The following is a 15,122-nucleotide window of genomic DNA, read 5'->3' as shown; positions in this document are numbered from 1 at the left end:
AAATTTCTACACCACGAAGATGACGTGATACAGACGCGAAATTTAACCGACAGGAAGAAGATGCTGTGATATGTACATGATTAGCTTTTCAGAGCATTCACACAAGGTTGGCGCCGGTGGCAACACCTACAACGTGCTGACATGAGCAAAGTTTCCAACCGATTTCTCATACACAAACAGCAGTTGACCGGCGTTGCCTGGTGAAACGTTTTTGTGATGCCTCGTATAAGGAGGAGAAATGCGTACCATCACGTTTCCGACTTTGATAAAGGTCGGATTGTAGCCTATCGCGATTGCGGATTATCGTATCGCGACATTGCTGATCGCGTTGGTCGAGATCCAATGACTGTTAGCAGAATGTGCAATCGGTGGGTTCAGGAGGGTAATACGGAACGCAATGCTGGATCCCAACGGCCTCGTATCACTAGCAGTCGAGATGACAGGTATCTTATCCGCAGGGCTGTAACGGATCGTGCAACAACGTCCCGATCCTTGAGTCAACAGATGGGGACAGGAGCGCCTGCGTACTCAACGACGAACCTGGGTGCACGAATGGGAAAACGTCATTTTTTCGGATGAATCCAGGTTCTGTTTACAGCATCATGATGGTTGCATCCGTGTTTGGCGGCATCGCGGTGAACGCACGTTGGAAGCCTGTACTCGTCATCGCTATACTGGCGTATCACCCGGCGTGATGGTATGGTGTGCCATTGGTTACACGTCTCGGTCACCTCTTGTTCGCATTGACGGCACTTTGAACAGTGGACGTTACATTTAAGATGCGTTACGACCCGTGGCTCTACCCTTCATTTGATCCCTGCGAAACCCTACACTTCAGCAGGATAATGCACGAACACATGTTGCAGGTCCTGAACGTGCCTTTCTGGATACAGAAAATGTTCGACTGCTGCCCTGGCCAGCACATTCTCCAGATCTGTCACCAATTGAAAACGTCTGGTCAATGGTGGCCGAGCAATTGGCTCGTCACAATACGCCAGTCACTACTCTTGATGAACTGTGGTATCGTGTTGAAGCTGCATGGGCAGCTGTACCTGTAAACGCCATCCAAGCTCTGTTTAACTCAATGCCCAGGCATATCAAGGCCGTTATTAAGGCCAGAGGTGGTTGTTCTGGGTACTGATTTCTGAGGATCTATGCACCCAAATTGCGTGAAAATGTAATCACATGTCAGTTCTAGTATAATATATTTGCCCAATGAATACCCGTTTATCATCTGCATTTCTTCTTGGTGTAGCAGTTTTAATGGCCAGTAGTGTAATAGGCCCAACATTGTAACTCCCGATAACTAGTAAACCCACCGCCACAAGTGCCTGCTATGACCCTGCTGTAGCAGTGGCCACCTTTTCACTCATAGGGTGTATGGGCGAGGCTAGGCGACCAACTTCCACAATGACTGTCCGCCTTGAGCATGGCGAACGCGTAACAATCTGCCACTCACTGTGCGGTGACAGCGGGTCCCGTAGGTCGATTACACTGCAGCAGAGCCACTCGGGGAAACAACTGACGCCTGAGGCGTCCCATGGGACGCGACAGATCCTCCGCCACCGCTACACCCCGAGGCAAACGCCTTGAAGGCAGCTAACTGCAGCGAAAAGCGTCTTCAGCAGTTCGCGAACTGCGGTCAGCTCCTCCTGCGTCTGTACACAGCAGGCACACTTCCTACCCATCCTACTACCGCTAACTTAATAATTAATTGTAAAAAAACACAGATAAAGCTAAATATGTAACTTGCTATCCTCTGGTGTGTCATCAATGGAAGTGACGCCTTAGTGAGGTGTGTAGGTGGCCGTTCAAAAGGAATGACAACTGGACTGCAGACCCCAATTTCTAATACGCGAGATTTCATCTCTTAAATACAAATACACGCAAGGAACTTATGAATTAATTTCTGAAAGCACACAGGGTTGATGAAGCCCTATAGTTTGGAGCCGCATGGAGGGTCTCAACCAAAGGCTACGTCGACTCCCCTCGTGTGTCACAGCTCGCATCTGGAGTGAGAGAGCTGAAGCCCGCTCCAGTTTACCACTACTTATAGTACACCGACACGTTGGTTGCACGGGGCAGTAGATGTGATCTGTCTTATTCGGAGAAGCAAGGTTGGGCATCATTCTCACAGATGGTGAATCAGAGACCCGACTGGACAAACATGCAGATCTAGGTGAACGATAACAATAGATAACGAGTGGGTAGAAACCAAGTCCAACATACAGGATAGGTTATTGTAAAGCGTGATAAATCCATCTAGACTGTGGACCAATTCGAGAACTATAGAAAAGAAACGCGTGCCTCTGACTATCCACATGGCGTATTGACCGAAGCTATGCTGCATGTAAGTGTACGAGGTGCGGCTAGAAAAAAACCGGACTGATGCTGGAAAAAACTTTTATTTACAATTATTTACAATTTCATGTTATCTCCTTCAATGTACTCCCCTCCTCGGTCTCTACACCGCTCCATACGAATTTTCCACTGTTCATAGCAATGCTGCAGATCATTTTCTATAAGTCCGTACATTACTTCCGTCGCTTTTTCTTTTACTGCTTCAACAGTCTCAAATCTAGTTCCTTTCAAAGCTCACTTGACTTTAGGGAAAAGAAAAAAGTCACAGGGGGCCAAATCAGGTGAGTAGGGTGGATGATCTAAGATGGGAATGTTGTGTTTTGCCAAAAACGTCTTCACTGACAACGCACTGTGAGCTGGGGCATTGTCTTGGTGAAGGATCCATGACTTTTGTCTCCACAAATCGTTCCGTTTTCTCCGTACTCGCTCACGTAGGGTAGCCAGGACGCTAATGTAGTAATGCTGATTCACTGTTTGTCCCTCTGGTACCCAATCAATGTGCACAATCCCTTTGATGTCAAAAAAAAAAAAAAACAATTATCATTGCCTTGAATTTCGATTTTGACATTCGTGCTTCTTTTTGTCGTGGAGAAGCAGGAGTTTTCCAATGCATCGATTGGCGTTTAGTTTCGGGATCGTAAGTAAAAAACCACGATTCATCGCAAGTAATAACATTTTGTAAGAAGGTGGGATCACTTTCAATGTTTTCCAGGATGTCAGAACAAATCGTTCTTCGGCGTTCCTTCTGTTCAATTGTGAGACACTTTGGAACCATTTTTGAACACACTTTGTTCATGTTGAAACTTTCATGAAGAATCTGCCTAACACTTTCCTTGTCAACTCCTGTTAACTCAGACACTGCTCTGATTGTTAAACGGCGATCTTGTCGAACAAGTTTACCGATTTTTTCAATGTTTGCATCAGTTTTCGCTGAAAATGGTCTGCCAGTGCGAGTGTCATCACTGGTGTCTTCGCGGCCATCTTTAAATCGTTTAAACCACTCAAACACTTGTGTTCGCGATAAACAATCATCGCCGTACACTTGTTGTAACATTACAAACGTTTCACTTGCAGATTTTCCTAGTTTGAAACAAAATTTGATGTTAACACGCTGTTCTTTCTGTACACTCAACATTTTCCGACGCACGGACAAAACGTCAACTACTTAAAACAGACGCCACGGGCAGACTGAGTGCAGAAGGCAGGTGAAACTCGAGCAGTAGGCGGAGCGAGAGTCACGTGACAGGCCACGCGACTTTCAGCCTTATTGCATTCGTTTTATTGTTTCACCAGTACTAGTCCGGTTTTTTTCTAGCCACACCTCGTATGCCTGAGCCAACTTTTATCTCTGTTTATTGCCAGTTTTTCTCTCTGTAATGTTTACTTCAGTAGTGAATGAACATTATAATATACATTACTGAGGCAATAAGTTTCCCACTCTGTACTAGCAGAAGGTTTTGTACTGTGCTGGTGGTACGTATTCTGATCACACTGCTACACGATACAAGATCTGAGGTGAATTGTTTACGTCCATAATTCTGGGCTGTAAGTTAGATCTGCAGTACTATTTTAAATGAATTTAATGTTGTGTTTATTTTAACGAGTTATCCAGGGCGAATCATGTAAAGCGTGCACTGTGCCCGTTCTCACAGAATGGATTGGATGTCAGTGGGCCGTATTGCTACCCAATAAACAGATTGTAATAACACAAATAAATTGTACTTTTTGGCAAACATATACTTTTTTTAAAGTGAACGATTCCTGTTGACATAAAAAGCTAAAATTAGGGAAAATTAGAATGTCAGTGGTGTTTGTTGCAGGATTGTAGTGGGTCGTTTACGAGATATCGTGTTCTGAAAAGTTTCCACACCGACAGTTGTTTGTGCCATTCAGCCTGCGTAGTTGCTAGGTACGATGATGTTATGTTTACTAAAAGTGTGTTGTGTCTTCTTTGAGTGCAGTGCGGTTTGTTAGTCAGTTGGTCTGTGACAGTCGAAGCAGCAGGTCGTGAGTCGGTAATGGCATTTACCAATGCAGAAGAAGCCGACATGCCCATGGTGTGTGGATAGTGTCGCAAGAATAGTTTGTTCTTGTATGGTGTATGCGGCAAAATATCCCAATCGCAATTATCTATCAACTTCTTCAACCAGTAGAGTTAAAGTGGTAGTGTAGCACCTAGACAACGTAACAGAAGGAAGCAAGTGACGACAGAAGAGGGGGAAACTGATGTTCTTGGTGCTGTTGCAGTTGATCAGCACGTTAGCTGCCGCACAATAGCATGAGGAAGTGGCATAAGTCAGGCATGTCTGATTATGAGAATCGTGTTAACTTCTGTTCGTGGGCTTTAAGACAGGACACTGTGTCATGTATCTTGTTTACTCACGAAGCCACATTTACCAACCATTGCTACAGAAGAATGCTGAAGATTAGATGGGTAGATCACATAACTAATGAGGAAGTATTGAATAGGATTGGGGAGAAGTTTGTGGCACAACTTGACCAGAAGAAGGGATCGGTTGGTAGGACATGTTCTGAGGCATCAAGGGATCACCAATTTAGTATTGGAGGGCAGCGTGGAGGGTAAAAATAGTAGGGGGAGACCAAGAGATGAATACACTAAGCAGATTCAGAAGGATGTAGGTTGCAGTAGGTACTGGGAGATGAAGAAGCTTGCACAGGATAGAGTAGCATGGAGAGCTGCATCAATCCAGTCTCAGGACTGAAGACCACAACAACAACAACAGCTAGGTAGACCGCCGAAATATGCACTATTGGTCTGTTGACAATCCCTATGGCTTCATCAGTTGGAACGTCAGTGTCCATCAAGTGTAAACGTGTTGTGTGGGATAACCATCAGCTCATAGGCCCGTGTTTCTAGGTGGAATACTGAATGCGCACTAGGATCGCAGCCTCATAAGACACCATCTTCCACAGACGCTAGATGAAGGTTCCTCTGCAGACTAGAAGGAACGTGTGGTAACCAACATTATGGTTGTCCAGCCCGTAGAGTACGAAGTACTACAGTATGTCTTCACGATCTGTTTCCAAATTCCTGGATTGGATGCAGAGGACCTGTACCTCGGCTGGCCCATTCCTCGTATTTGACGTCTGTAGACTTTTTTCTGTGGAGGAAGCCAAAAAAGACGCTGTCTAAAACGACATAACAACTACACCTGATGGCATGCAGTTTTACTGCAGTATGCTCGGAAATGACGGCACTTGTGCAGCAGTCGTTCCATACCACTCTGGAAGCGTGTAATGCCGCTGCCGGTGGTCAGTTTGAACATAGCCTGTGATGGTCAGTTGTCTCGTTGCTGGTCAGATTCCACATAACTAGAGTATGAACTTGTGGTATTCTTTAGTGTGTTCTGTCACAGGCATTGTACAAGAGTCGGTGTGAAAGCTACTCAAAATACGATATCTCGTAAGCGACTCGCAGTAGAATCCTGCAACAAACACCGCTGGTATTCTAATTTACATTTAGTTTGTCAATCTCAATAGGCATTGTTACATTTAAAAAAACTGTATATTTGCACAAAACATACACTACCTAAGTATTATTACAATCTGTTGAGTGACTAACAATACGAGCTCCTGACTACCAATCCATCCTGTGAAAAATGCACATCAGTAGCACTTCCTATTTCCGCAATATTTGCAGTGCGAGTTGTGGGTGATTCACACTGTACGGAAAAAATTAACTTTCTTGTAGAGAGTATTGAAACTGTGGTGAGTTTTAGATGTGAGAGTGGTGTTTGTGTAATTTAAGCTGTAAGTCAGACCTGCAGTAGTTCTCATATGCAACAAATTCTTATGCATTTAGATGTTTTAAATGTATGGTACTTAAAAAGAACTATTGTCGTCTACGAAACTTTAATTTATTTACGTAGTGCCAACAAGTGATTTGCATGTAGTTTCATCAGTAATACCGAGAATTTAGGAGTGGAAATATTTAATATGAAGGTACATTATGCTTTCAAAGCGTGAGAGATCTTACGTATAATACAACAAATGATAAATAATTTTATCAAAGCTATTTCTTATTTTCACTCTCTTTGTTACCATCTTTGGTCATCTCAAGAGTATTTATAAACAAAGCATCTCAGTCTACAGTTAAATTGCTATATCGTAAGAAAACACTTTCTCCCTTCCTAAAATGAAAGTAAGAAAATACACTTTCTTCCTCCATAAAAGCATGCTGTGCCTGTGGTTGAGTTTTTCTCACGCTCTGGTGTAGATGATTACAGTTTTTTAGAGAAACATATTTATGATCAATTTGTCAGCCATTTATAAAAATTAGCATAGATTACATTTTTTCTACTAATACATTATCTCACGTCCCTCATAAATTGGCGACGAAAAACGCTAGCTGCTGATAGTATACATCAGACTGTATACAATTTACGTATTTTGATATTATTGTAATCTAAACATTGCACTCTCTTGCACTGTTGGCCAATTTTTATGGACATTTTAGAATACTGCTTCATTTGAAATGCATCACAGATGAGGTAAAATGATCAGTTACACTATTCTATGGAATTTTTTGTGTTTAACCTTCACTTGGTTTCTACTCTTTTGGAATAATTCCATCAATTACATTTTTCTAATGACACGTTTATTTTCGCACTCGCTCCCCCCCCCCCCTCCCCCCGCAGCACATGCTGTAGAGTCCACACAAATTTGACGGATATGTGTGTATGAAGAAATTGACATAACGTTATATGACATAAGCTCCGCTCTTTTTGAATATTGTGAGATATGACAAGCACCACAGTCGCTGAAAACAATTAATTTAAGGTTCTGCTGCGTCTTATAGTAAGGACTGCACATAACTTTGAAGGTTTTTACCAGTTTTTACACTTTTTTATGGATTGTGTGAATAGTATTTCAAGTAAAATTCGTTTTCAGGAACCGTTTATCACTAATTTGTTAGTTTCACTGGATGAGCAAATGTTATTTTCAACTCTGTATGGAGAGAGTGTTATCTACTCATTCCAGAAAACCATAACGAACGATGTATAGCTTCTGATGAAATTTACCAATGCTACTGGTGAGCCAGTATATAAATGATTTTTTGAAGTCAATAACGGAAACATATTTGACAACATTTTTGTCACTTTACCTCATTAAGATACCTCTTTATGTGTGTAACATATGTTTCTATGAAAAATTCAGATGGATCGGATACTTTTGAGTGCAGCCCAGATCAGGATACACAGTAAATCTTTCTCTCGGTTTAATGACTACTAAAATACTAAGTTGTGATTGGGGGAGAGAGGAGGGAGGTGTCTTTACACAACTTGATGTAAATATCATGGAAACAATATGACTTGATGTTACTTTTATGTATCATTTCAATATAGCAGTCTGATTGGTTGGAAAGAGGAGGGGGAGAGGGCGTGGATGTATGTAGCACAACTGAGTTAAACGGATTTTTTTAAAATACTGATTTCTTGAAATTTCATTCTAATTGGATGCACCATCTTAATATTGTCCTTGATTCAATGGAAAGAGAAGGAGGAGGAGGAGGTGGAGGAGGATGAGCATAAAGCACTACTGAACCATAGTGGTTCACCCATCTTGGATTTTTTGATTGGGTGGATATAGGGGAGGGGGACAGGATTTTCGATTTACCACTATTTTAACACTGCAGTACGACTGGTTCAACATACGAGAACAGAAGAGGTGGGGAGGAGGGAGGGGAAGTGGCATGATAAGAATGATGATGTCACTGATAATATTACTGGTAAAAGTGATGATGTAACGAGGTCAGTGACCTCGGTCACATGAGTCACAAACGTGACAAGGCGTTACTGAATGCTCACAGCTCTACTACTGATATTCTCATGTGGAAAATATATGTAGAAGATAGGTATAGTTATGCGCTAAAATACTTAATTTTATTACAAAGGCAGGATTAGATTAAAAATTACTGGGCCTACTTTTCTAGGTGAAGTCTGTCACCACTTGCATAGTTCCCTCGGCAAACATCCCATATCATTAATTAAAACTAAATTCACTCTTACCTTACTATTTGGTGATTGTAGATGTCATATGTACGCCACAGTCTGGTTGAAACATAATGCTAAAAATGATGGATTAATGTGTGTTTTGACGCAGACAAATTAAAATACCTCGTAAGGTACCTAACTGGTGTACTACAATTGTGGAAATAGTGTCGCTTTATAGAGCAATCAACGACTTGACGTATTTGAAGCATCATCTCGCCTTTTTTAAAGCCAAGGAAACGTAGCGTCCTTTTCCTTTTCCGGGACGACAGATTTGCTTCAGTGGCTATATAGGGGTTGATAAAGCATCCACGATTTTTCATACCAAGAGCATAAAGCGAGCTGCTGCGTTTCCGGTTTTGATTAATGGTTATTCCAGAAATGGCAGTAGTGATGAATAAAGTTCGTGTTTCAGAGTCACTAGATGGCCATTTATGTACGAAATGTTAAATGTAATGCCGGAATTTTTATTTAGTACCTAATATATCATTCGCAAGAAAGACTTTGCACCACACCAACGCTTACTAACGAAAGTATGATCTTATTTGGTAGCAAATGCATCTTCTTTCTCGCAAGGGAAGACGCAGGATGTTATCGTGGATGGAGAGTCATCGACAAATGTTGAAGCAACTTCTGGTGCGGCTCACGGAAGTGAACTGTGACATTATCTGTTTATGTTGCGTGTTAATCACCTAAATGACGATATAAACCGTAACTGAAGCTTTCTGTAAATTATGTAACTATCTGCGATGAAGTACTGTCTGAAAAAATCTGTTCGAAAGTCCAGTCAGGCATTGACAATATGTCAAAATGATACGAAGATCGGTGAGTTGCTTCAAATGTTCAGGAACGTAAAATTTTTGGCTTCCTAAAATCCAGCCAAGCAGTATTGTAAGTCTAGAATATAAAAGTGTCAGAATTTAGCTCCATCATTTCCCACAAATAACTTAGTGTAACTTTTTGTGAGGACATCAAATAGAACGATAACCTAGGCTCTGTCGCAGGTAAAACCTGTAGTAGACTGCGATTCATGGGTAGGATACTGGGAAAAAATCAGTGAGTCTGAAAAGGAGATTGCTTAAAAAGCATTTGAACACCTCATAATAGAATATCGCTCAAGAGTGTGGAACTCGCTCCATATACACTATGTGATCAAAAGTATCTGGAGACCTGGCTGAAAATGACTTACAAGTTCGTGGCGTCCTCCATCGATAATGCTCGAATTCAATATGATGTTGGCCCACCATTAGCCTTGATGACAGCTTCCATTCTCGCAGGCATAGGTTCAATCAGGTGCCGGAAGGTTTCTTGGGGAATGGCAGCCCATTTTTCATGAAGTGCTGCACTGAGGAGAGATATCGATGTCGGTCGGTGAGACCTGGCACGATGTCGGCGTTCCAAAACATCCCAAAGGTTTTCCATAGAATTCAGGGCAGGACTCTGTCCAAGCCAGTCCATTACAGGGCTTTTATTGTCGTGTAACCACTCCGCCACAGGCCGTGGATTATAAACAGGTGCTCGATCGTGTTGCAAGATGGAAACGCCATCCCCGAATTGCTCTTCAACAGTGGGAGGCATGCAGGTGCTTAAAATATCAATGTGGGGCTGTGCTGTGATAGTGACTTTCAAAACAACAAGGGATGCAAGCCCCCTCCATGAAAAACTCGACCACACCGTAACACCACCGCCTCCGAATTTTACTGTTGGCAATACACACGCTGGCAGATGGTGTTCGCCGGGCATTCGCCATACCCACACCCTGCCATCGGATCGCCACATTGTGTACTGTAATTCGTCACTCCACACAGCCTAAGTCCGTGAGTAACGTGGAGCGCCCCATTCTGCTCTCTCACAATGTCTAATGACTACTGAGGTCGCTGATATGGAGTACCTGGCAATAGGTGGCAGCACAATGCACCTAATATGAAAGACGCATGTTTTTGCGGGTGCCGGGATACTTTTGATCACATAGTGTAGCTCTAAAACTAACTTTTGAAACTATGCAATGAAGGGCACGAATGGTTATTTGTGTTTGACCCGCGGAAGAGCGCACGGAAATGCTGAAAAGCCTCTGAACTGGCAACCTCTTGACGATAGACACCAGTTATCTTCGAGTTTTCAAGAACCGGTTGTAACAGAGGAATTAGGAATATGCTACAGACTCCTCTGTGTCACATCTACAGGGACTGCGAAGACAAGAGATGATTAAATCTAGCGTTCACAAAATCTTTTAAGCAGCCATTTCTGCCTTGTTCCATACCCAAATGAAATGGGAGTAGACCCAAAATACATGGTAGAATGAGAAGTACCTGTACGACGCACTTCACAGTGCCTGAAAATTATTTATGTAAATAGGGAATAAATTTATCCTGCAAAAAATTGAGGAGAATAAAGCCTAATAAAGAATGACAACGGATCAGTGTGATAGGGCGATTGGTCGCATTACTGCATGAGTTACACAAAACTATAATTGAAGAGATGGTGGAAGGAAAGAATCTCACGGATATCATTAATGATGTGAGATGAAGCAGCTACAAGGGCAGTACCAAAACATCAAAACACAGCGAGAAACGCATGCTTGAACGTAAATGCAGTTTAGAGCCAAGCCTGCAGTTTGCGCTATTGTATCTGACCACGAACGAACCTGTGGGATGTTCTCAATACGTTGCAAGTGTCAGTCCTGGTCAGAACAGAGTTGTGTGTAGCTGTGAGTGCATTACGTCGGTGCGGAGTGAATTAGAATGTGGCCAAACTGTTGATGCTCATATGCTGGATGCTTCGGTAACCGAGGTGAGCCGTGGTAAAAATTGCTATTTTGAACAGCGCGCCGCAGCGCGTAGTGTGAAGCAGTCGCCCTCCGTTTCTGGCGGTGGCGCCGCTGTGGCAATCGCAGCTTTGGTGTCTCCCTCTGGTGGGAAAGGGGAAAGGTAGCCTGCTCACGTGCATTTAAGGGGCGCTATGAGCTCGCTAGACTGGAGTCTAGTCAGTTGGTCAGTCGGAGTGAGGCTGGGTAAGTCTCGCGTCACCAGTTGTTGGTCTGTCTCTCGTTCGCATTTCTGCGGCAGTTGGTGTCTGTCTGTCGTCGGAGTGCTAGTATGTCTGTCGTTTGGATGCAACTTTAAAGCCAGAAAATGACAGTCTTGCCACTCCACTAGTAACAGAACACAGCTAGTGGTCGCCCGGTCGGGGCTGAGTTCCTGCATCTGAGAGTGCGCGTTAGGCCGCCAGTCTGCTCGAGTTGCTCGGGAAACCATCATTGGCGGTTGGATCGATCGGTTGGTCGGTCGCGCACTGAGACACAAGATGACTTGTTCGCCTTGAGTGTCGGCGCATGTGAGGTCCCCGCGGTGAGTCCAGTGTGCCGCGCCGTATAGCGAGCGGTAGTTGCTTCGCGGCCGACACGAGGGCAACAGGAGTCAAACCACGACATCGCGCTGTCCGGTGCGAGCTGCGACGCTGTGAGACGGGAGATCGGCGCGCCTTCCTGCGTCCGTTGAAGCGGCTGGCAGTGGACGGTTCGGGAGAGCGATTTGGGGGTGCTGCGTCCGGTCTTGTCGAGAAATCGTAGTTTATTAGAAGTTAAGTGATTGGTGATATGTTGTTTGATTTACTCTTGTTAAATTCTACTTGTTTTATTGGTGAGGTCACCAGCCGCTTTGTTTTGGTGTCGTCCCACCATTCTTCTCCGTTTGCCCACCCGCCGGAAGTTGGTTAATTATGAATTGGGTGGTCCGTTTTTTCCCTTGTGGAGTAGGGGCGGGTTAGAGCAATGTGCGGTTCGGGTTGTTCAGTAATCCCCCTGTCAATCTGCCATACGTTAATTGCTGCCTCTGTCATGTTTGTCGGATTCGGTGTTAACGAATTTATTGCTTCAGGTGTAAAGGCCGAATTCCTGAAATATGTTTTTATCTTGCCTATCATCTTGAGAGGCGGTATATGTGTAACGTAGAGCATGTTTGTACATTTTATGTAAGGCTTTTTTATTTCAATGGTCATTGTAGTATATAAAGTCGCCACCCTTCGACCGTAAGAGTTTTCTTTTAAAAAAAAAGTTGCACCTTCGGTGGCAAGTACTTTTTTGTGAGTGTTTTGTACCATTTCCATCCCTCCTATGGGGTGCATAGTTTGTGTGTTTGTGTGAGTTGTTAAAATTTGTAGTTTAAAGTAATCTTGTGTGTTGCAGATTTGCACCAGTGTAGTCTTTCAGAGGTTGTTGTGAGCGGTTGTGACTAGGCCGTGTTAAAAGGGAGCTTCTCAGCCGGAAAGCTCATACTGCAAAAGAAAAAAAACTGCTTTTTTGTTTAAAGAAAGTGTTTTTAGGACAACAATTCCATTTGTTGAAATAAATTTGTTTTCATCAGTTACCCACTGGCAACTACTTCCACGCTCACATAATATGATTAAATGTGTTAATGTTTTTGATGAATCGCTAGTAAATAAAGTAAATTATTTAAGAAAAGATTTTTAAAGTAAATCCACGGTTCACGAGGTATCCGAATTGTCTGCTTTGTCAAGAGGCACCGTATCGAAGAATTAGCTCGCGTACAAGGAAACCGGAAAAACATCATCCGCTATGTCTCAACGCATGTGAAAGTGTGTGTCGAACGATGGTGACGGACGGTTTTTGGAGAGGATTATTACGAAAAATAAAGGGGCGAAAGCTGCGAAAGTCACTGCAGAACAGACCGTCGCAATAGCAAACCCTGCCAGTACCAAAAGAACACGAAAGGAGTTGTGTAAGCAGAGAGTTACAGAGCGATCTCGAATTCCAAAACCACGCAATGGCTCCTAACAGAATAACGTGGCGACGAAACAATAAAAACTGGAGTATGGAGCAACAGAAAAAGACATTTGAGGGGATGAGCCTTGTTTCACACTGTTTCCAGCTTCTGTGCACGTTTACGTCCCAGGAGTGACACATCGTGGGTATAGGGTGATGATTTGGGCAGCTATATCTTGGTATTTCACGGGCCCTATGACCACCTTGCAAGGCCGCAATACTGCCAAGGATTATGTGAGCGTTGTGACTGATCAGGTCCGTCCTATGTTACACTGTTTATCCACCAATGGTGGTACTGTGTTGCAAGACGACACGGCCCCTCTTCACATATCTTGGCGCTTGCATCGTCTAGGACTGGTATAGTGAGCACGAGGATAAATTTTCACATCTTCCCTGGCCCCTACAGTCACTAGATCTCAGTATTACCGAGATTTTGTGAACTACATTGGGGAGAAGGATGCGCGATCACCTTCCTAATCCAACATTGCTAGCTCTTTTTTCCAGCAGCCATCAAGAACTGTGTAAGATCTTTTGAAAACCATACAGGACGTCTTTTTATCCGTTATGAGGTGACTGGAGGCTGTTTTGAATGATAATGGGTTTGCTACTCTATTTACACATTGCAGTGTGTTCTCGTTTTGGTTTTTCCATATTTTTGATCACTACCCAAATGTGGAAATGAAGTGGATGGCTGGCAAGTGAAGACTGGAAGACTGCATCATATCAACCTTGGTATTCATGCCCAAAACATCACTATATTGTTCCTCTGTAACTGACTGTACCAGTTCTTGGTGAGGTTACCATACGTAGTGGTGACATTCACCGATGAAGGGAAACATTGTAACAACTACCCACTGCGAGACTGAATATTGACTGGTGGCAAAGTGCGAACGTGACGCGGTAGGGAAAGTGTCTGAACGGATCAGAGAGGAATAGCGAATCATTCTAGCGATAATGTTGACGAGAAATGGGGAAAATCACTGACTTTGACAAAGGACAGATTGACATGGATAATCATTCTAGCTACGATACTTACGACAAATGGGAAAAGCCACTGACCTAACCTGCCTGACAAAAAGCAGGTTGTTATGGCCTGGTACTTGAAACGAGCTTCTTGAAAACAGTGAGGCTGGTTGGTTGTTGGCATGCTGCTGTCGTGAGCATGTATGGAAAACGGTTGAAGGACGGTGAGGCCACAGGTGACCGACAAGGTGTTGGACATCCATGCCTTATCACAAAACGTGGAGGTCTGAGGCTTGGCCGCTCAGTGAAGTAGATATGATAACAGAGTACAATGCTGTTGTAGGCACAAATGTTTAAGAGAACACTTTTCAGCGAACCTTGTAGAACATGGGCCTCCACAGCAGATTACACTTACGTGTTCCCATGTTGATGCAATGAAATCCTCAACTGCGATTGAAGTGGGCATATGTTCATTGAGAGTTGGCCATCGAACGTGCTGCTTGGTGTGATGACTCACGTTTCTTGTTACACCAAGTCGGTGATGGTGTCTGGATACACAGTCATCCAACTGAACAGCTGCTCGAAAAAGGCCACAAATGCAGACCGGTGACGGCAGTATTATGCATAGGGGGCAATGCTGTACTATGGGGGACATTAAACTGGGCTTCCATGGGACTTGCAGAGTAAGTGAACATCATCGTGGGTCAACTGCATACCTTCATGCTTCATGACACCTGCAATGGCGATGGCTGTCGTAGCAGCCCCTTACATAGAGGGCCCGCACAACGGACACGCAAGATGGGTTGCTGACCCCCACCCCCCCACCCTTCCGGAGCGCGGAGAGAAACATCGCCAGTGGACAGAAACAATAACAGACTTTCCAAATAAACACCGAACTACTTCGCCAGACAACATGTGACAGTGTTCCACCAACCGGAACTCATATGACTCATGTAGCACTCCGCCGACCTGGCTTTATAAGCTCGCCTAGACCGTCAGACCGGCAG

This window comes from Schistocerca nitens, chromosome 6, assembly GCF_023898315.1.
Source record: "Schistocerca nitens isolate TAMUIC-IGC-003100 chromosome 6, iqSchNite1.1, whole genome shotgun sequence".
NCBI classification, from domain to species: domain Eukaryota; kingdom Metazoa; phylum Arthropoda; class Insecta; order Orthoptera; family Acrididae; genus Schistocerca; species Schistocerca nitens.
This window is presented reverse-complemented; position numbering follows the sequence as displayed.